Source organism: Garra rufa, chromosome 22, assembly GCF_049309525.1.
Source record: "Garra rufa chromosome 22, GarRuf1.0, whole genome shotgun sequence".
Taxonomy (NCBI): Eukaryota; Metazoa; Chordata; class Actinopteri; order Cypriniformes; family Cyprinidae; genus Garra; species Garra rufa.
In genome coordinates, this window is record NC_133382.1 from 20,123,517 (window position 1) to 20,147,884 (window position 24,368).

Below are 24,368 nucleotides of genomic sequence, written 5' to 3' on the forward strand. Positions count from 1 at the left end.
CCCTTTTTCAATTTGAATACACATCGCTTCTCTAAATAAGTATCTTGCGTATTTGTTCTACCTGATTAATGTGGCAGAATGTCAGTCAATCAGGACAAAAGTATTATGCAATGCTCATTGAGCTCTGGGGAGAAACTGCAGGAAATATATCAGCAAGTAAAAGGTCTATTGTAAATTACACAATTTTCTCTACTATCTGTTCCATTTGCTTATAATCACATTTGTACTCCAGCAGCTTTATTCAGGCCACCTCATGTGATTGTAAATCACTGTGATTTTTTTTTTTGTGCTCTAATTTTCCGCATCATTTATTTGTCTGAGTTGTAGCAAGCAGAGTGCACTGAACCAATAATAAGCAGGCATTTTTACTGTTTAATTTCCTTTCATTAGATACTTCATCAAATTATTATAATTTTCAGATGAAGTCTGCAGCAAAGTTAGAAGACAACCTAGAAAGAGAAAGGTTGTTGCTCTTGCTGGTTGGAAACTTCAGTATGACAAGATTTGCAAACTGGCTACCACATAAGTGTATCCAGCTTATTCTGCAAAGCAATTTTTGTAAATGTGCAAGACTTCCGATTCACTATACTGTAGGTAGGCCTAAAGCACTGTAAAATGTAAAACTATTTGCACTAAAAAAAAAAAAAAAAAAAATAGGGTTTTTCAAAATACAATACATTAAAATTATATGATATGAAAAAACTGTTTATAATATCAGGCAGCATAACTAGGTGTTTTGTGCAACTAAAAATATCTGGAAGCTGATGACAATGGCTTCAACACTCCTTATCGTTGTCTTTTCTGAGGTAAATCACATTACATGACTATTCACAAGCTGTGTTACTGTGTAAATGGTTGGAAATATTATTTAATGTTTTCAATCTATTCATTATTTGCAGCACGCCAATAATTGCAATATGCGTTTTGTTACTTTTAATATAAAACAATTGCATCTTTCAAATTGTCAATTTAATCCCAAAATACAAACAATAAATGTGTTTTCCCGCTTTTTGATGTGTGAGATCACTGTGTTCACCTCAGTTCAAGCGGCATGTGAATGAATCATCTTTTCCTCTTTTCTACTAGTTACAGCACAAAGTAAGCATGAATAAATATCAGAAGACATGTTGAAACAATCAGAACTTAATAAAACTTACGTCCTAGGCTAGTCGATCAATCAATGTTCAAAAAATCGCCAAGAAAACAGCATGTAAAAAGTGTAAATATGTTGTATTTAGGGCTACCTCAGAAATGTCAACAATTTAACTTTGCCAACATTGTTTTATTATTTTACATAAATCAATTTTTTTTCTCTGCTTTTTCCCGCATCTGCACAGATGAGTGTATTTTGAGCCAGTGGTGTACACAAATACAGGACATCTTATCAGAGCAGATGAGCAAACAAATGATGGGTTCTTTTGTTTATACAATCATGATTCCCCAGAGGTTTGCTGTTTTGAATGATCAGTAGTCATTCTTTTAACATCAACATTCTTTTAACTTGCTGCAACCACACTACATACAGTTGAAGTCAAAAGTTTACACACACCTTGCAGAATCTGCAAAATGTTAATTATTTTACCAAAAAAAGAGGGATCATACAAAATGCATATTATTTTTTATTTAGTACTGACCTGAATACATATTTCACATAAAATACATTTACATATACTCCACAAGAGAAAATAATAATTAAATGATTCTTGTTAATGTGTTGTTACTTGAAGGATCTACAGCTGTTTTTTTCCTTCTTTGTTTGTTTAGAAATAGTTGTTTAGTTTATGAGTCCCTTGCTTGTCCTCTGCCTGCTGTTCTTCAGAAAAATCCTTCAGGTCCCACAAATTCTTTGGATTTTCAGCATTTTTGTGTATTTGAACTCTTTCCAGCAATGACTGTATGATGCTGATATCCATCTTTTCACACTGAGGACAACTGAGAGATTCATATACAACTATTACAGAAGGTTCACATGCTCACTGATGTTTCAGAAGAAGAAACAATGCATTAAGAGCTGGGGGTGTAAACTTTTGAACAGAATGAGGATGTGTACATTTTTCTTATTTTGCCTAAATATCATATTTTTCATATAGTATTGCCCTTCCGAAGCCACAGAAAATACTTACATGTTCCCCAGAAGGCAAAATAAGTTAAACTTAACCCGATCATTAAATTTAAAAAAGTTTTCTTAATGCTTCTCTTTATGCATCATTTTTCCATTTGAACCTTCTGTAATAGTTGCATACTGATGTTGCGTTCCAGGCAGGTTTTTGAGCTGGTAAATCACGACTTTGTAGCGTTCCAGGCAAGTCACCCCAAACTGCCTTAGCGCTTTTATTATTATTACATTATTATTCATTTGTTTGCAACGTTATATTGTCCTAAAGTCTATAAGAAGGTTGGAAAAACACGAGTAATGGGTTGCCTGGAACGCGGCAAGTCCCTCAGTTGTTTTTAGTGTGAAAAGATGGCTCTCAAAATCATACAGTCATTATTGTAAAGGGTTCAAATACACAAAAATACTAAGAATTTGTGGGACCTGAAGGATTTTTCTGAAGAAAAGCAGGTATTATGTAATATATATGTATATAACACACAGTATTAATGTGTAACTATGTAAACATCTTTATGTGAAATATCTTTTTTAGGTCAGTAGGCCTACTAAATAAAAAACAACTTTCATTTTGTATGATCCCTCTTATTTTTTTTTTTTAAATAAATAACATTTTGCAATTTCTGCAGGCTGTATGTAGACTTTTGACTTCAACTGTAGCAAAAAGCTTACATTTGTATACGTAGATTCCACATTCGACTGCTCCCGATGTCAAAATGTGAGCCATCTTGGAACGGTCAACTCACAATAAAAATCAATGAGTTTTCCAAGATGCCACAACATTGCGAACCCTCTGGTTGTAAAAAACTGAAATTTGAATTATTGAAGAAATGATAACCTTTTGCAGGTGAGAATGTGTTTGGTTTGTTTTTTTCCTATTAACTCAATATTACAGGTTTTTAAACTATGGTGTTAGCAAACACCTTTATATTGTACTGTGTTAGTTCAGCAAAAGTTATATTAAAAAGGGTTTTGTGTTTGATTTAAAACATTTTGAACATTGACTTTAGCATAGGCCTACAACGAGTATGATCTTAACTTTAACGTTTTCTCTTATCAGTAAAGAACCATTTCTTTGAGCAACAAAATAATTAATTTCCAGTCCCTGTGAATTTCCCTATTTTCAGCGGTAGAATTTTCCGTATGGTTTCACAGGTAATCATGAACCCAAACCCCCCGTTGATTCTACTTAAAGCCACATGAGGGCGGTGTATAGGCAGTGCAGTCATTCCAGATGGCTTATTGCCTCATTCTCGGCCTGCCAAACACGCGATATCGACAGAGCAATCCAGCTGATGATAGATGCTCATTCAGCTGCCCTCCTGCATGGATGAATTCGGGAGAACTGTAAATGAGGACCGGCATATGGTTGGTAATTTAGTGTAATTTACATATAAATTGATATAGAAAGAGAACTCAACTTAACTTTCCACTTGTACTCCTAGCTCGTTTTAGTCCACTCGTCTCGAACGGGTAGTTGTGTACAAGTTCAGAGCTGAGATTGTCAAAAATACGATCTTTTAAGGCACGTGGCGCGTTTATCTTGTAGTGCGTCAACCATTAATGGCGGGAAAGAAAACAAGCGAGGTTACATGTTAGGGAAATCAATAAAACTTATCAAATTTGCAAAAGTATTAGTTATTTTAGGTCACAATGAACAATATATTAATAATAATAATAACAACAGTTTGATCAAATCGACGTGTTTGCATGATACACAGTATGATGTATTTAGGTTACGTTATTATTATGTCTTCTGTTTTATGTCCCAGTTGATTGATTGTTATGAAAAAGACTTTTAGTTTTTTTATTTTGTCAAATTATTTGGATTCTCTTTAAAAGCTACTTCTTTTAAAGCTACTTTTCAAATATATTTATTCTTGTCCCAGACCCAGATGCTCAAATTAATCATAAAATATGAATTGCTTTGTTTAAAACTGATCTAAAGAGTGTAAGAAACAGATAATGCTTTATATTAAACACCAACACTTGGGATACTGTACATACAGGTGTATATTTGAATCATTGATCAACACCCCTGAAATATTTGTATGTTTTTTTCAGGCATTTTCATTGAAGCTGTTTTAGCTGTATAGTGACATTAAAAAGCATACATTCCCCCTTCATTTCTGGTGGACTGAAGAAGACAATACAACATTTCTGGTAAGGTTTGTAATGTATTCATGGATGCACACTTTGAATATTTATGGTGGGTTTGCACTTACGTCACAATTTGGTCAGTTACCTGGATGCGCGGCCATATTGGAGATACTGGGATGTAAACAACAGTATGGATTTGGTTAATGTACTACTGAATATGTTGTTCTGTTAATTTATGCTGTCTAAACCATAAAAAAAAAATTGTGGAAGCTGGTAAACCATATAGAAAATGACTTTGTAAGCAGCGAAGGGTGCAGTGTTTTGAGAAACTTAAGTTAATAGGTGGTAAAGATACAAACAAACAGTATTAATTAAGATATTAGCCTAATATTTCACCTACCTGACTGGAAATCATGAACAAACACAAATGTTGTCAAGGTTCTTACCCTGGAAATCCTGGTTCAGTTTGGCCAACCACAAACGCCTTTGGTCCTCAGACAGGTTTTTGCACTCTTCTCCTTGATTTGTTTTAACGTTTGGCAGTCTATACTACTCCAAATGTTTTTTCCGTTCCGAATAATTAGTACAGAATAAAACATGACAATAATTGACCATTTTCAGCAGAAATAATCAGCAAAGTATGTGAGTTTTGTTTGGTTCAGTGGGATTTTTTTTTACATTCAGTGCCACTAATATGGCCAGTTGACGACGTGAAAACACTCTTTTGTTAAAATGGTAACATCCAGGGATTTTTGGCTTTTTGTGATTTATAGTTGTACTGGGCTAATTTGTGTTAGATTATCGAGATGCCTTAAATGTGTAGTGTTAAGAGCCTTCAGGAACAGAACAGTGGACAGTGTTTTAATGTAAAAAATATATTACCAAAACAGTGTAGAAATGTTGCGGTTGCACTTTTTAACTGATAATTTCATAAGGGAGGCTTATTATTGTAGCATGCACTGACAGTTCTGCTGTGGTGTTTAGACAATCCATTTGCGCAATGTCTGTCTGAATTTGCTTGTGTATTCCCGATAGTCAGAGAGTTGGATAAGGAAGGTGAGCAGTCATGTCAACAGCTTAATTTCGATCACGGCGGCCTACTTTACGCCCGGACTGATGCGAGGAAACGAGATTATATTTTTGAGTAACATAGCTGAGATGAGGGTGACTGATGCGGCACTGTCAGAAACCTCCAACACAGCAGCAGCGCTTTGATATTTTCATCACGTTGTGGCACAGTTGTCATTTCAGTTGCAAGTTATCAATGAAGCTTATTGGCCTGGGCTCTTCATCAAACATGGTTAGGTGCTGCAGAAATTGGATTCTGTGTGTGAGATGGAAAGAGATTGTAAGTGAGCGTGGATGTTAAGGATGGGATTTTGGGGAGTAAATATCATTTTGCATAATGATCATCAAGTATATTCGTGGCACAGAGTCAGATTTACAAAGAGCTAAGTGGCTATCCAAGTAGTAAATTAAATGTTTGACTATTTTTTAGTTTTGAATATTTCGATTCATCTTGGCAGGACTGTAATATAAAATTGAATAGAATAAATCTTACCTTTCTTAATACTTTATTACTTCTAATCTTAAAGCCTAGCAGCAATAATCCAAAATTAACCCACAACTGATGTTTTGTAATTACTTACTAACCCTAGTTGTGTCCCAATGCTATTTTTTCCCCTGAAGCAGGTACACAGAAGAATCTTTAAAGAATATTCTTGCAGCTCTTTTCCACAAATAGTTACAGCACCATAATTGTGGTACATTCAACTTTCAACTTGTGTGACTAAAGACTCGAACAGTGCACCTTTTTGTTTGAAGAGCTAATATTTAAATATTCATTTGCGAACTGCTGTTGGTTCGCTGACACAGTGAGTTGATCTTGAGAGTGAATCAGTAAATGAATCACTCTTTTGATCTGGTTCAGTGTACCAGTTGATCTTCACAGATCAAACTGAGAGAACTGTTCATGAATCAAAGTTGTCAGACTCGGGGGTCCTTTGCAAGTTAACAGCTCACTTTAAGTGAGTTTTGATCAGTGAATTTTGACTAAAATAAAAATCTGTTAATCTTAAGGTATTGTATGACTTTTGAAAACTTTAAATATAGTGCAAAAGTAGTTCAAAGGTCTGGGTTCGGTAGGATTTCATTATTTGTTAAATACTTTTATTCAGCAAGGATGCATTAAATTGATCAAAAGTGACAGTGAAAATCTCTTTCAAATAAATGCTGTGCGTTTGAACTTTCTGATCATCAAATAATCCTAAAAAAAATGCATCCCAGCTTCCACAAAAATGTTAAGCAGCATAATCTTTTTCAACATTAACAATAATATAAATATTTTGGCATATTAGAATGATTTTTGAAGGATCATGTGAAACTGATAACTGAAATTTCCGCTTTGCAATCACTGGAAAAAAATATATTATATTGAAATGGTCATTATATGGTCAAAAGTTTACATCCCCCTTTCAGAATCTGCAAAATGTTAATATTTGACCGAAATAAGAGGTATCATACAAAATGCATGTTATAATTTTAGTACTGACCTGAATAAGATATTTCACATAAGATGTCTACGTACATATAGTCCACAAGTAAAAATAGTAGCCGAATTTATAAAAATGACCCTGTTCAAAAGTTTACATCCCCTGATTTTTAATACTGCGTTGTTACCTGAATGATCCACAGCTGTGTTTTTAAAAAAATATATATTATTCAGTGATGGTTGTTCATGAGTCCCTTGTTTGTCCTGAACAGTTAAACTACCTGCTGTTTTTTCAGAAAAATCCTTCAGGTCCCTAAAATTCTTTGGTTTTTCAGCATTTTTGTGTATTTGAACCATTTCCAACAATGACTGTATGATTTTGAGATCCATCTTGTCACACTGAGGGCAACAGAAGGTTCAAATGCTCACTGATGCTCCAGAAGGAAAAAAAAAACATGCATTAAGAGCTGAGGGGAGAAACTTTTTGAATTTTTAAGATCAGGGTAAATTTAACTTAATTTGTCCTCTGGGAAACATGTAACTAGCTTCTGAAGGGCAGTACTTAATGAAAAAATATGATATTTAGGCAAAATAAGAAACATGTACACACCTTCATTCTGTTCAAAAGTTTTCACCCCCGGCTCTTAAAGCATCGTTTTTTCCTTCTGAAGCATTAATGCGTGTTTGAACCTTCTGTAATAGTTGCATGAGTCCCTTAGTATGAAAAGATGGAAAGGGTTCAAATACACAAAATGCTGAAAAAAAAAACCCCAAAGAATTTGTTGGACCTAAATGATTTGTTTTTCTGAAGAACAGCAGGTAGTTTAACTGTTCAGGAAAAACAAGAGAATCCTGAACAAATATCATTTAATAAACAAACCAACAACAACAGAAAAAAAACAAAAAAAAAACAGCTGTGGATAATTTAGGTAAGAACACAGTATTAAGAATCAAGGGGATGTAAACTTTTGAACAGGGTCATTTTTATAAATTCAACTGTTATTTTCTCTTGTAACCTATATGTACTTGTAAACATCTTTTATGTGAAATATCTAATTCAGGTCAGTTCTACATGCATTTTGTATGATCTCTCTTTATTTTGGTGAAATAATTAACATTTTGCAGATTCTGAAAGGTGGATGTAAACATTTCACCTCAACTGTATTAAAACATTTAAACCATAATATCTCACAATATCACTTTTTATGTTGTTTTTATCAAATAAATGCAGCCTTGTTGAGCATATAAGACTTCTTAAAACACACACACACACACACACACACACACACACACACACACACACACACACACACACACAAAAACTTAAAGAAACGACCCTAAACCTTTGAACAGTTTAAACCTGTTTTTTGGTGCTTTTTAGTGGTTTTCTATTAAGCTTAACAGCCAGGCACACTAAGATCTGTCATTGTACACCAAGATCTGTTCTGTGATCTGAAAAGAGATATTTTGATCATAAGGCAAAGTCATATGGGTTTGGAACGACTAACTAAAGACAAAATGTGTAGTTTTGGATATACTATCCCTTTAAAGTATTTATATGTCACCTCTGATATAAAACTACAGTTTCTTTTACAGTTTGGCAACATGGCTTCCGAAGAGTCAACTAATTATAGAAAGCTAATTCTCAACTTTGTTTGAACCTGCTGTAGGAGGCATAAAAATCTCAAGCTCTCATCTGTCTTGGGACTTGGGTTTCACAGCAGAACATCCTGAAAATTGGGCTGTTTTGGGATCTCGCTACAAACACAGCGTTAGTGTCGGTGTGAATCCCAAACGCAAACACCAAGTCCCTGCTGAATAACTAAATATGTGAATTATACAGTGTGATTCTCAAAGCAACTGACACGCAGACAGCACCGCTTTGTAAAAAATGTACTACGTGAGCGTAAAATAAATCGCTTTAAGCGAGCATAGGCCTTTTTGTCATGAAGTTAAAGCCCGGCAAGGGGTCGCAGGGGCCACATGATTTGTCAAGGACGGCGGAGGTCTCCATTAATATAACATTAACCTTTCCTCACCCACATCTTCCTTCCCCAAACCTCTGCTTTTGTCTTCATTAGATGCCGTGACGTGTTCTCCGAATAGCTCACAGCGCCTGTTAGCAGACTCCGAGCATCAAGTACCCTGTGAAGACTTTGCGTCTGTGAAATCGCTTTTCCGGCTGGGTAAGATGGAGAACATTCGTATTGGAAAGGCGAAAAGCTGAGAAATCCAGCGAATACAGATATTTTCAGAAGCCGTACTTTAGCTTTGTATCCGAGCAGATAGTTTCATGGGAGCAGATCTACTTTTTTCAGGTGTGGGATTTGTTGTGCCTTGTCATCACAGAGCAGCAATGGGAACTCAGCCATCACTGTTGTTCACCTCTCATGTCATTCTGGGGATGGATTGTACAGGGATGAAAAAGACAGCAGACAGGCTCGAGATAGAAGGCTCAGTTGAACTGTCAGATATTCTGAGCCTCTCCACAAGAATAAGACTCCTTAATGTCGGTAACCTTGAGGTTTGTGTTTGCTCTCCATAGAAACAGACTGCTGAATCTTTGTTCCCCTGGTAACCTGCAACGTGAGGCAATCCGGCTAGTGAGAGTGGCGTGCTTATTGACAAATTCTTCCTATACTAATTGAGCTAATAAAGTGGAACGGCGACGAGAACGGCTGAGGCGTTAGCTCTGGCAGGGGCTTGCGTTACATAGCCTTGGTGTTGCTTAATATTCTCCGCACCTCCGTCCTTCTGGTTCTGGGACTCTGCTTTATCTCATTTGAGGATCTTCTATTCTTTAATACAATCTTCCAATACTTTTCTCTGTGGCTGCTTATATTCTCAAACATTTTTTGACAGTGCAGGGATTTGACTGAGCTGTCAGAACAGGAACAATGAAGTCTGCATCTCCTTCAGGTGGAGATATTGCACGAGGGATGTGCCGCTTTGACCTCGGGGCTTGGCATTAATGCACTTCTCTCTTGTTTATTTGAACAAAGGCGGTAATATGCGTCACATGCTTGAGATAAGTTCGCCTAGTGTCTTTTTGTAGTCTTTTGAAGTGAAGCTGTGAGTCCAGAGTCCTCAGATGCCTTATCAAATAATGAAAGTGCCGGGGTTACAACATATTCCGGTTGTTTGGTGTATGCTCAACGGATACTGGTTGGAAACAGCAGAGGGCAGTGTTCTCATTGCTTCAGGGAGAGCTGTGTTCATCCAGTGTGTAGTGGAGTCAGGTGCAGGTTGTTTGATTCAGGTTTGTGAAAATGTTACAGGCATTATCAGCAATCACGAATCGTTTAGTACATGTTTGTCGAATTCTAAGAGCTGAAAAGAGATTTTTCAAACCAGTGGAAAATGCAACGTCATTACATCAAATGCCACTGAATTTTAGAAGTGTTTTTTAACCTTTATTTAGAAAGGATGCATTACATTCATCAAAAGTGACAGTAAAAACTGCAAATACATCTATACTTTAAAAAAAAAAAGATCTATTTATCAAAGAATCCTGAAAAAATATCATGGTTTCCATAAAAATATTCAGCAACAGAACCATTTTCAACATTGCTGCACCAAATCAGCATTTTTGAAAGATTTCAAGACAAAAGCTGAAAAAATTCCCTCCAAACCATTGAACAGGTGTGTGTGTGTGTGTGTGTGTGTGTGTGTGTGTGTGTATTATATATGAATTATTTATTAAATCTAATGAATACTATACAGGCTGCTAATTATTATTTATTTGTGCTTTAAATTTCAGATAAAGAATAATCCGTCTACATTTGTGTTTTTGTAGGTTTGATTAATGTTTCTGAAAATGTTACAGGCATTATCAGAAGCAATCATGAATCGAATTTTAAGAGCTGAAAAGATATTTTTCAAACCAATGCAAAATTCAGTGACATTACATCAAAGATGACACTGAATTTTGCAGTGGTTTGGGAAATTTGGGTTAAAGAATAGCGAGGACACATTCATTTTATGTTTTTTTTTTTTAAACTATATTCATCAGAGTTCTTAAAGTATCATGATTTCCACAAAAATATTAAACACAACCGTTTTCAACATTGATAGCAATAAAAAATGTTTCTTGAGCACAAAATCAGCATTTTTGTATTATTTCTGAAGGATCGTGTAACACTAAAGAAGTAATGGCTGCTGAAAATTCAGCTTTCCATCATCTTAATAAATTACATTTTAGGATATATTAAAATGTGTTTTTGAATATAATATTTTACAGTATTGCTGTTTTTACTTTGATCAAGAAGACTTCTTTCAAAAACAGAAAAAAAATAGCTTTAAAACCTTTGAATGGTAGTGCATATACACTGTTTAATTATTAAATGTCATCAATGCTATGCAGACTGCTAATATTTGTGCTTTAAATTTCAGATAAAGAATAATCTATAGTTGTGGAATGTCTTGTGGCTTCTGAGTTTTGAGAGATGCTTTTTATTTTTCCCTAAAAGTAAATTTGGTTTGAAAAGCCTCTTATACTGTAAATGCATCCATAGTGAATAGCAGATATTTTCTTTTCATGGAGAATTTTAAAATGCGTCGTGAATAAAGCCTTTGCTGTTCAACGCATGAATCATTTTCCATCAAGAAAATGGTGTTTTCTGGGAGTCCGCCGAATTGCTTCTACCCTGAATCACTTCGTGTTGTTGTCACTTTGTAGACTGATCTATTATCGGATTCATCCCGCTAGCTAGTACTGTTGATCACTTTGTTAATTCACTGTGACAGAAGGCTTCCTGTGGTCTCTGTCTCTCGAGACCCTGTAATTCATTTTTGTCCCCTATAAGGGACTCAAGATCTGAATTCATGGGAAAGAATAGCTTCTGGCCTGAAACTATGTTCTAATAAAGACTGCATACTGGGCTTTTCAGTCATATCCCATTTGTTTGATTAAACCTTGACAGTCGTTTGTCCTGTCTTCTCAAATACCTACATGTCCAACCAAGTACTAAGCCGCTGGGTCTTAGCGACTAAAAGTAAGGTATTCCTTTACTTCATAAACATGATTTACTACTGAATATAGTTCATGCTGTATGCAATACATAAATCACTTATACATAAAGACTGCTCAGGTATATTCCATAATATACAGTTATAGAGACTAATTCAATTTTAAGATTTTTATAGCAATTAAAGCACATGCTGTATAGTATAGGAATAGTTGACCCATAAATAAAAAAATGACTTCATTGGAACAGATTTAGGTAAATTTAGCATTACATCAGTTGCTCAGCAGTTTATCACAAACATGCAGCTGATAATTTAACAAGATATTAAAGAGAGAGTTCACCCAAAAGCGAAAATTCTATCATTAATTACTCACCCTCATGTTGTTCCAAACCTCTAAGACCTTCATTCATCTTCAGAACACAAATTATGGTATTTTTCATTAAATCCGAGAGCTTTCTGACCCTGCATAGACAGCAATGCAACTACCATGTTCAAGGTCCAGAAAGGTAGTAAGGACATCATTAAAATAGTCCATGTGACATCAGTGGTTCAACCGTAATTTTATGAAGCTATTAGAGTACTTTATGAATAAAATTTTAATTTTTGTTTTCTTTCCACGCAAAAAGTTGTCTCATAGTGTAAAGATGTCCTTACTGACTTTCTGGGACGTTTGAACAATTCAGCTGCGTTGCTGTCTATGTAGGGTTAGAAAGCTTTCAGATTTCATTAAAAAAAATCTAAATTTGCAATCCGAAGATCATGAAATGAAAGTCTTACGGGTTTGGAAGGACATGAGGGTAAGTAATTAATGACAGAATTTAAATGTTTCTGTAAACTATCTGTTTAACTGATGGACTGAAGTCATGCCAATGGATTATGTGGATTATATGATCTGCCATCATGGCAACTTATATTTTTACATGAATTTAAATAAGTTTAAGCTTTTTTTTAATCAGTTATATGAAATTCAACTTGATTTAAAATAAAAATCAGATTAATGTAATTTGAGTTTAATTTACTTGTACAACTAAATTGATTATACTTAAAAATCTAAGGTTTAAATTTAATAAATTTAAGTTTTAAGTTGAAATAGGTGGAATTTTTACAGTGCATCACCAGTTTGAACTCTCATTCACTGGAGAGATCCATTGGTGAATTAGTGAGGTAATGCTAAATTTCTCTAAATCTGTTGTAGTGACAAATAAACTCATAACTATTTAGTGAGGGTGAGTAAATTTTCAGCAAATTTTCAAATTCTCTGATACCAATGCAGACACTTCTATTAAACAAAACATTTTTTTGATTTCTAAAGATAGAATGGGTAATTAGATATTTGGCTTTATTTAAAAGCCATTTTTGTTAACATTATGAACTTCTAATTTAGACAGATTTCCAACAAATGTTACGTTTAGTTTTATTTAGTATTTTGTGGAGAGCAATAACTCCATTGTGTGTTTCCCCCCCCCCGTGTCCAACATTGCTCTTCTCCTGCATTTTTGTGCTTTAAGCGACACCTAGTCCATTTATATTGTTTTTAAGATGAGCGCAGGAAAAATAGTTGGGTGTTTAATTTAAAATACTTGTGGGAAGTTGTCATCTCCTGTAGTTTTAAACTAAAACTCAATTGAAAAAAATGTTTTCAGCAGCGTTTATTATATGCAGTTATCTAATAGACTCCATATTTTTGGATATTTGGAATGTTTGTGCTTTGTCATGTCACAAGACCATTTAAAGTCAACTAGTGAAGGCAAAAGGTTTATTAATATTTATAATCCATCTGCACATGCCTAGTCAAAAGCATTGTTAAAATGAAATCATCTGGAGTTTTATGAATGACATCTGAAACCCTCTGCTCAAAATGACATTGTAAAATTGAAATGCTTTCCACTTGTTGACGTTTATAAATCAAAGCAAGGCTTTTTGGGAAGGTGCTATATGATTCCCAGAGCTCACGCTATAGTCGGTAGTTATTCATGTTGGGGCAGAAATATGACCGCAGTGCTCTTTAGCTCTGCCAGAGCATGGCCTAGAGCGGCCCTCTGTTCTGCCTGAAATGAAACTGTCTTGAACACAGTTTAAGTCCACCTTTGAAATAAATCCTTATCATCAATTTGATGTCAAGGTAAAGTGTCTGACATCACCTGACTCTCCTCATGTCTCCCACATTAATGGTCGTCTTTTTCAGGTTTCAGCTGCCAAACCGCTTCAGCCTGCCTCTCTCCCTCTGTTTATAGACCAGCATGAATAAATGATGAAATGATAATACACAGCAGCAGAACCCTTTTTTTTTTTCCTCTCCCAGAGACGACTCTGCAGGAGACCGGGGACTTGCCTGTATTAAAATGCATTAACAGTAAATCAGGTCGGGCCCCCACTGCCTGCTATAGGTTTTTTTTTTTTTTTTTCTCGCTTCCAAGGTGTGGGGTTGCAGGCAAACATGCCTGCTAGTATACATGGCTGAGACTGGGACCGAATCAGGGGAAAGCTAAAAACTAGGATGTGGATCCACAGAGAGATACACACACCTGACAGAGGTCTAAGTGTTAAAGTAACAGACCTTAAAACGGATTTTAAGCATCTAGGGACAGTAATATAGCTGCTTTACAATAAAAGGTGGCGCAAGATTGTTATTGAGCAGAAGAGCTGGGCAGTGTGATGGTGTACAGTTTATACTGTTCAGTTTAATGTTTATAGTTACCAAGCAACACTGAATTCTGCTGCTCGAATGCGTTGAAATGATACGCATTTAATGATATATGTATATCTATTTTAGTAATATTTTATGCTATTCGTTTTTACTGTTTGGCATCCTTTGTTTTAATTCAAGTGCCACATAGTGTGAAGCTGTTTCTAAACTGATACCATACTTATCATTAATATGTTAATAATTCATTAATAATAATAATAAATATAGTTTGTTTTGTGTCTATTAAGTTCCAATAAAGCAAACAAAATATAACTTTTTTTTTTAAGTTCACTGGATTGTCCAAAAACATGCATATAAAACATATTCTATAATATGTTCTTTGAATATGCAGTAAAGAAGCAACAATATTAAATTTACAACAATATTATTCTGGCCGATTGATAAGCTGATTATTTTTGTTATGGCAAGTTTTACAATTCTGTAATATTTCGTCTAAATAAAAAAATGAAACTTTTAAAAATTTTACAAGTAAATTTAGGCATCACAACATTATAATGTACAGTATCAAAAATTAATATTCATTTTAAGATTTTGCAGTTTTATTAATTATTGTTTTTAAAAATTAACTTTAGCATTAGATAACAGTAAAACAGATAAATGTAAATGTCAAGCGAGCATGCATAATTATTAGTGCTGTTAGTTGATTAAAATTGATTGTGATTAATCCCCCCAACATTAAAAATTTCACTCATATTTTTATTTTGCAATAATTTCACATTCAATCTTCAAATTAATGTAGAAACAGCATAAAGTATGTTTTTAATATTTGTTTAATGCCATCTTTTTATGACTGAAGGCAAGTATCACTGATACCAAATGTTTCCATGATTTTTTTTCTTTATATTTTACCAATGACCATAACCATTCAACAATACAGTATAATTGAAAGCTATCGATTAACATTTACTAGACTTTAAATAAATAATCTTTACATAAATCCATTATAATAAATATCATATAGCTACTTGTGCCCTTCAGCAAGAAAATATAGCCTAATTTAATAAAGTTATCAAACACTAAATTCTAAATTAAATAAAGATAAATCTTTAAAAGTTGGTTTTCTCTTTTTAATTTTGTTCTTTGATTAACAGACATCACGACAGCTGGTTATTAGGATATTTTGACTGTAGTTACTTTAAGAGCTGGCGCTGCTGAACTTGACACGGATCTGACACTGCTTTAAAGGGGCTATATGTAACTTTTCCCCAAAAATAAATGTAACAATAGCCTTTTTATTTGACCATTTATGACTCAAACATCTCCTGATGAGCATACTGACACCTTGTCAGCTCACAGTGGGTGCACCTATAAGCCTGTATCCTATTTTTCCTATTTTCTGTCGGGTCGGGTCTGCGGATGTGACGTCAAGCGCGTTCATGTTAAACATTTCAGATGACTCTGCCACCACTGCTAGTCAGCAATTAGCCTACAATATATGTATTTGACTGTTCTTACCTCTGTAAACATAATGTTGACATCTTTGCAGCGGATGACTTGTGAAGTGTGTACATACGAGCGCGCGCTGCGAGAGTGAGCAGAAAGGAAGAGCAGTTCCGTTTTTTGGCCACAGGTGTCAGTCGCGAGTTTAAATTTCAGAAAGTTGCATATAGCCCCTTTAAATGCGACTCATAAGTAATAAATACTTTTGTAACTTCATGACATAACTGACGACATATAGCTACATCTTTGCATGCTCGTAGTTTCATTTGGGTTTGAATATGATACAGTGTTTGATATTGCCCAATACAGACCTCACCGGCAGGTACAAGCACAGTATAAGGGCTAATAGGACGAAAGATTAAAATAACGTACCATCTGCACTACACCTAAACCCAACTGGTATGAACAAAAGCAAATATGACGTAAAAACGCAAATAAAAGCATGTTGTTTTAGCTTGTTTTTTTGATCTCTTTTCGCTAAGTTATGTTTTTCATGGGATTTGTACCCAAGGATTCTGCATGCTAAGTCCAATTCTGTGCCAGCTGAGCCACCAAGATAGCTTATTACATGTGGTGTTATGTTCATTTTCGACCCCATGCCAAATTATTACCCTTTCTTTGAAATCGCTACATGATTGCCTAATCTTGTCCCCTCCCCCACACCTAGCCCTAAACCTACTGTACCAATACTAGTTGGGGTAGTAATCTGGTGGGGGTCAACACCAAACAGCCAAACATATGAAGTAGGGCTGCTCAATTGATCAAATTTCTAATCGCGATTACGATTATTGATGCCACGATTACGTAATCATTCGAAGCCGCGATTACAAAAAAAAAAAAAAAAAAAATATTTTGCATTCTTAAAGGATTAGTTCACTTTCATAACAATTTACAGATCCTTGTCATCCAAGATGTTCATGTCTTTCTTCAGTCGTAAAGAAATTGTTTTTTTTGAGGAAAACATTTTAGGATTTCTCTCTATATAATGGATATGTATGGCGCCCCAAAGTTTGAACTTCCAAAATGCAGTTTAAATGCAGCTTCAAAAGGCTCTAAACCAGGGGTTTTCAAACCTGTCCTGGAGCCTCCCCTGCCCTGCACATTTTGCTTGTCTCTCTCATCTAATACACCTGATTCAAATCATCAGCTCATTAGTAGAGACTGCAAGACCTGAATTGGGTGTGCCTAATAAGGGAGACATACAAAATGTGCAGGGCAGGGGAGGCTCCAGGACAGGTTTGAAAACCCCTGCTCTAAACAATCCCAGCCGAGGAGGAAGGGTCTTATCTAGTGAAACGATTGGTTATTTTCTAAACAAATTGACAATTTATATACTTTTAACCTCAAATGCTCGTCTTGTCTCGTCTTTGCGCAGCACATGTGTAGTCAGTATAATCCGGGTCAATGCAGTTAGGGTATGTAGAAAAACCTGTCTCGTTTATGTCTTCAACATCAAAATCGTCCTACAATGCTGTTTTTACCTTTTTTTTTGTAAAGGGCCTTTGAGCTTCTTTGTATGTTCACTTTGTAAACACTGTGTCGGTACTTTTGCAGCGATCTAAGGCGATTTTGAAGTTAGGAAAGAAAACGAGATGGGAGTTTTTGGACATACCCTAACTGTATTGACCCGGATCATACTGACTACACATGCACTGCGCAGTGACGAGACAAGACGAGCATTTGAGGTTAAAAAGTATGTAAATTTTCAGTTTGTTTAGAAAATAACTGATCGTTTCACTAGATAAGACCCTTCCTCCTTGGCTGGGATCGTTTAGAGCCTTTTGAAGCTGCATTTAAACTAAGTTCAAACTTTGGGGCGCCATACATATCCATTATATAGAGAGAAATCCTAAAATGTTTTCCTCAAAACATAATTTCTTTATGACTGAAGAAAGACATGAACATCTTGGATGACAAGGGTGTGTTTATTATCTGTAAATTGTTATGAAAGTGAACTAATCCTTTAAGAGGTGTGTTTAGAGCACGTTACATTGTGAGAGGTGAATCGATATTGTTATCGTGGGCGCACATCAAAATACTGAGAATAATATTTATAACAAATTATTCAGAATTATGAATGCATTTTAAGAATTTTTTTTTCCCATCAACTGGTCACAGTGGACAACACTGATGTAAACAAGCATGGATGAGAAGCACATTGCAATGTTAGAGGATGGATGAACTGGATGAAAGTGCACTTTTATTCTCTGACAGCAGATGGCTCTAAACATAATGCATATGTAGTATAATGTTACACAGAGCACATGCGATGACAAAAGTGAAAGTAAAATGATTATGCATTTAAAATAGCAGTTTCAATAAACTGCATATTAATAGCGGCTGAAGCTTCGTGATTGAATATATATTTTCCTCCATGTGCGAGCTACTGAATGAGCCGCTCTGTGAAACAGCCAATCAGAGCAGAGCTCTGATGACTATGCTCCCAATTATTGTGCATTCCTCACAGGTGTGTTTGTCATGTAACTATACCATGTGCTCTCCTATTTAAGCTGCACTTGTACCAATAAACAATTGATTGAATGTTCTCACTGCATCCAGGCTCCAGTCATGATTGTTCTTTCCAGACACATGAAACATATGGCCGGTATCTATTTGAGCTCTGCTTAACAGGTTATGGGCCCAGGCACGTTGATGTTTGTACAGATACGGCGTGAGTAGCCACTGCAACACAGTTTGTTTGCAGGTTTGGAGTGCTACCACCATGAGTGAACAGACAAGTTCACGTTGGTCTCGTCTTGTGTTCGATGGAGATGAAAAGAACTATGAACTGTGGGAGACAACGTTTTTGGGCCATCTGCGGTTGCAGAAATTGAAGGACACAATTTTAAATGGGCCTACTGAGGATGCGGATGCAGTTGCACTGGTTGAAGATGGAGCAAAGAATGCTGAAGCATATGCTGAATTGATCCAATTTCTCGATGACAAAAGTTTGTCCCTGGTCATGCGTGAGGCTGCAGATGACGGCCGTGGAGCACTCAAGATTTTGCGGGACTATTATGCTGGCAAGGGTAAGCCCCGCATTGTGAGTCTCTACACAGAACTGACTTCACTGCAAAAGCTGAGTAGCGAGAGTGTGAATGATTATGTCATACGTGCCGAGACCTCGATCACAGCGCTGAGGAATGCTGGAGAAGTCTTGTGTGATGGACTATTAGTTGCAATGGTTTTGAAGGGCCTTCCAGAATCATTTAAGCCTTTTTCCATTTTTGTCACTCAAAGCGATGAGACTCTCTCTTTTGCGGACTTTAAGACAAAACTGCAAAGTTATGAGAACACTGAGGGTATCCGCACAGCAGTGGCAGAAGACAACGTCATGGGTGCCTGGGCACATCCTAGGAAGGCCAGTGCCCCAGCAGGAGCAAGGGTGCGGGGTACTGAGAGCAAGGACATTGAGTGTTTTCGTTGTGGCCAGAAAGGACACAAGGCAAGACGGTGTCAGCGTGGTCAACAGTGGTACAGCCAGGGAAAGAGTACCACATGGCGAGGAGGACGGAAACAGCAGCAGCAGGACAACGCACATGGGGTGTATGGAGAGGCAGACAACACGTTTGCCTTCAAGCTGGAGACCAGTGATCGTCGGCCAGGGAGTGGTGTCACCAGAAAGGGGTTGATGGTGGACACAGGTGCAACATCGCATATCATCACGGAGCTGGACAAGTTTAAGAGCTTTGACGACTCATTCCAGGCTGAGACGCACTGCGTAGAGCTGGCAGATGACACAAGGTGCAAGGGGGTCGCAGAGCGTAGAGGAGAAGCAGAGGTGTGTCTGGTCGACAGCAGGGGGCGGCACCTCAGTGCCACACTGAAGCATGCACTGTACATCCCCTCCTATCCCCAAGACATCTTCTCTGTGAGAGCTGCAACTTCCAGCGGGGCAACAGTGATCTTCAAGGAGGGTGAGGACGTCCTGCAGTACAAAGACGGTACACGTTTTCTCATTCATGAACATAACAGACTGTTTTATTTGCCTACTGTGCCAGTGAACAATGACTGTGATGATAGATGTATGAGTTGCCATGATATTCAGACGTGGCATGAGATTTTGGGACACTGCAATTTTGATGATGTTCAGAAATTAGCGAGTATTGTAGAGGGCATGTCAATAAAGGGTAAAGTATCCAAGTCTATGCAATGTGAAGTGTGTGTTAAAGGCAAGTTCACTCAGAGCAGGAACAGGAAACCTGATGTGAGGGCCAAGTCAGCTTTAGAGTTGGTACATACTGACTTGGCAGGCCCCATTGATCCTGAGTCCAGAGAAGGCTATAGGTATGCTCTGTCCTTTATTGATGACTACTCAAGTGCAGTGTTTGTGTACTTTCTGAAGTACAAAAGTGACATGGTGGAAGCAACAGAGAGGTTCCTAGCTGACACAGCCCCATATGGGAAAGTTATATGTATCAGGTCTGACAATGGTACTGAGTTTACTGGGCAGAGTTATCAAACACTACTCCGTAAGAACAGAATCAGACATGAGACATCAGCACCATACTCACTACATCAGAATGGTACTGCTGAGCGCAACTGGAGAACCCTTTTTGACATGGCTAGATGTAAGCTCTTGGGAAGCCAGTTAGCAAAGGAGCTATGGCCGTATGCAGTCCAGACAGCAGCAGTGGTGAGGAATAGATGTTTCAATAACCGTACCAGACAGACACCTTACTTTATGCTGACAGGAAGGAGACCCAATGTGTCCAGGATGCAGATATTTGGTACTGTATGTTATGCCTATAGACAGGACAGGAAGAAGCTAGACTCAAGGTCTGACAAAGGTATCTTCATTGGGTATGACAAGAACAGTCCAGCCTATATGGTCTATTATCCTGACAGTAGAAAGGTGATGAAACACAGACTGGTGAGGTTCATGTCCAATGTTGAGGGACAGGAGACTGTTGACATGTCTGATGATGATGATGATGTTTGTGTAGAGTATAGCACAACCAGACCTGACCCTGACAAACCTAAGCAGTGTGACATCCTAGAGACTAGGCAAGGCCCAAGCCAGATAAGCCTGCAGCCAGCTGAGGTCAAGTCAGAATTACATTCCCCACGGAGATACCCTAGTAGAGAGAGAATGAGGCCAGACTTCTATGGGGTGGAGAGGGATCAAGCTCAGATCAACATTGATTATTGTTACAAGATGGTTTCCAATGTACCTCAAACTTTCAGAGAAGCTGTAACTTCACCCAGCTCAAGAGAGTGGGTAGATGCAATGGATGAGGAGATGAAATCACTGAGGGATAACAACACATTTACTCTGACCACCCTACCTGAGGGTAAGAAAGCAGTGGGGGGTAGATGGGTGTATTCTATCAAAAACAATGCTGATGGATCTGACAAGTACAAGGCCCGTTATGTCGCCAAGGGGTATAGTCAGGAGATGGGAATAGATTATGGAGAAACTTTTTCTCCTACTGTCAACCTTACCAGTGTGAGAGTGTTGATGCAGAAAGCTGCTCAGGAGGATCTGATCCTCCATCAGATGGATGTTTAAACTGCCTACCTACATGCACCGATTGATTGTGAGATTTACATGGAGCAGCCAGAGGGATATGTACACAACTTCAAACTCTGAGGCAAAAAGTTCAACTAGAAATCGAGTTGCTTAAAAAGGAACTTCAAAGTAAGTAAAAGTAAACTTTCATACAGAGCACTGTTGATGACCTTGCGTGATAAATATAATTTATTTTTTTCCAGGCAAATGATGACTGGCTTTTTTTGGATGAAATATAAAAATGACAAAAAAAGATGCTCAAATAAATTTCAATGAAAACAATGTTTGTCATGTTTTTAATATTCGAAATTGTGTTGCACAATTCTGTCCCGTGCAGCTCTGCCACTAGGTTGGTCCAAGTGCACTGGCTGGAGGTCATCATCAGGCTGCACCTCCACCACAGGAGTCCTCTCCTTTCTGATGGTGGCAATGTTGTGCAGTACGGCACATGCAACAATAATGTCACATGCCCTGTCAGGTGCAACCCTCAGACTTTTCAGACACTGAAATCTTCCCTTTAGTTGCCCAAAGGTCATTTCAATGCGTGCCCTTGTCCTGGCTAGAGCTGCATTGTAGCGGGTTTGTGGACCAGGGTTGGGGTCAGGGAACAGTGTCATGAAGTACTGCCTGCATGCATAACCCCTGTCTCCAAGGAGAATCCCATCGTAGGCCCCTGCGTAATGGAGAAATGGTGTAATGTTAGGCCCAAAATAAGTATGAAATATTATCAAAATAAGTGTCTTTTTCTTACCACGTTCAAATAATGTGCATAACCCTGACTCTCTGAAAATTCTTGAGTCATGCACTGATCCGGGCCATTTAGCTTCCACATTTGTGATATGGCACATAGAGTCACACACCATCTAGAGATTTCATTATATATGAACACACTCCTTTTCATTATATATTACCATCAAAAATATTAGTATTACTCACCTGCACATTTATACTGTGAACCCCCTTTCGATTGACAAAATCCCCTTCATTGGGGCCTGGGGGGCCTTGATGGCAATGTGTGTGCAGTCTATGGTACCAATCACTTTAGGGAAGCCTGGGGACGATCCAGCTATAGTTACAGACATAGGTCATGAATGCATGACATACATATCAAATTTAATGTACCTGCAATAGAAAAAAAGCCCTGTTTGACAACCTGTGGTCTTAAGTGGCTTGGAAAAACCACAAACACACCCAGAAAATGCTTGAGTGCCAGGTATACTTTGCGAATGGAACGGCAGACAGCACTTTTTCCTGTTTTCTGCGTCTCCAACAGTGTACAGAAACGTGCCACTCGCAAAGAAACGCAAGGCAATGCACACAGTTTGTGCAGTTGTTAATGCCCGACTACGGCGAGTGGAACTCTTAACATAGGGATCCAACAAGTTGGTTAAGTAAATAATACCCTCACGGGAAAAACGATATCTCTCTATGAGCACACTGTCGCGCTGCGCTAGAGGATCCTGTCTATCCTGCAATATATGTTGAATTCTGAAAAGTCTCCTTATCAACCTTGCACCTTCCGCAATGGGTTGCTCGCGTACAAACGGACAGGACATGGCTGCGACAGACTTCCCAAATCCACCTTCGCTTTTATAGCCGTGGTCTCTCATCTTGATTACACGAAGTAATGTACTATTACTACTCTAAAATATCAATTAAATCTGAAATAATGAAATATATGAAATAGAATGATTAATAGTACATTTCCCTTTTTTTTTTTTTTTTTTTTTTTTAAGAAAATGACCTGTATGTATCTTTATGAAATCAATAAGACAATCAAATACTGCATTATCTTTAGTTACATTGATAATATTTATGGAAAAAAAGTGTTACACAAACTATGTTTAAGTGAAATATGCACTTTTCAAACAACAGACTGCATTTTTTTTAATATAAAATACCCTGCATTACATATATGCGCGGTCATCTTTGACTTATAATATAATAGTACAAAATTAATTGGGCAAATATCGCTGTAGCTTTCGTATAAATGAAGCGGACACAACTGAGTGGCCGCGATCTAATCCTGTTTACATAAAGTAAGCCTGCTCCCGAGCAGGTTTACGCTTATGGATCTGTTGCTATGACAGCAAGTCCCGGATGAGCGTCGAAGAACCGAATGATCCAAGATCACGCGAAATCGTCAACAATGAAATCCAGCTAACTTAGTTAGCGAGGTACGAAGAACGGACCCCAGATCAGATGGTGGCTGACCTAATGACTAAACCAGCTACAAAAGTGAAGCTACTTACCTTTTCCATGTTCCTGTTTGGGTTATAGCCAAGCCAGAATGCAATGCAGTTGGTTTCCATGATGTTTCTTTGTTTTGTTTTTGCTTATGTTGGTTGTGAATAATGTGTGAGCAAGTGGGGGTGTTAATTGATAGATTGGCTGATGACTATGCTCCCAATTATTGTGCATTCCTCACAGGTGTGTTTGTCATGTGACTATACCATGTGCTCTCCTATTTAAGCTGCACTTGTACCAATAAACAATTGATTGAATGTTCTCACTGCATCCAGGCTCCAGTCATGATTGTTCTTTCCAGACACATGAAACATATGGCCGGTATCTATTTGAGCTCTGCTTAACAACTTTATACATTTTTGTGTATTGCTTTATTGTATTTAAATGTTCAGTTATTTTTTGTAAGAAAATGATCATTAAACCTGTTATACTGTATTATGACACCACTTTTTAAACAATGGTATAAAGCTATTTAAAACTTCAATCAATGTAAATTGTGATAATCGTAATTAATAATCACAATTAGAATTTCAAGGGAATAATCGACAATTATGATTTTTGTCAAGCTATAATCATAACTGTATATGAAAACGTGCTTGCTGTTTTACTATCTCTAATATTAATTTCTGCTGGAAACTGCAGTGATGTATAATAATTTGTATGTTTTTGTCATGAGATCAGGTAGCAATTATACATCCAATATTGAAAACTCTAGTATAGCTGTGTGCTTTAAGAGGGGCCCCTTTCAAAATATGTACAATTTAGAGGCAAGTAAGTTATAATGGTCAAAGCA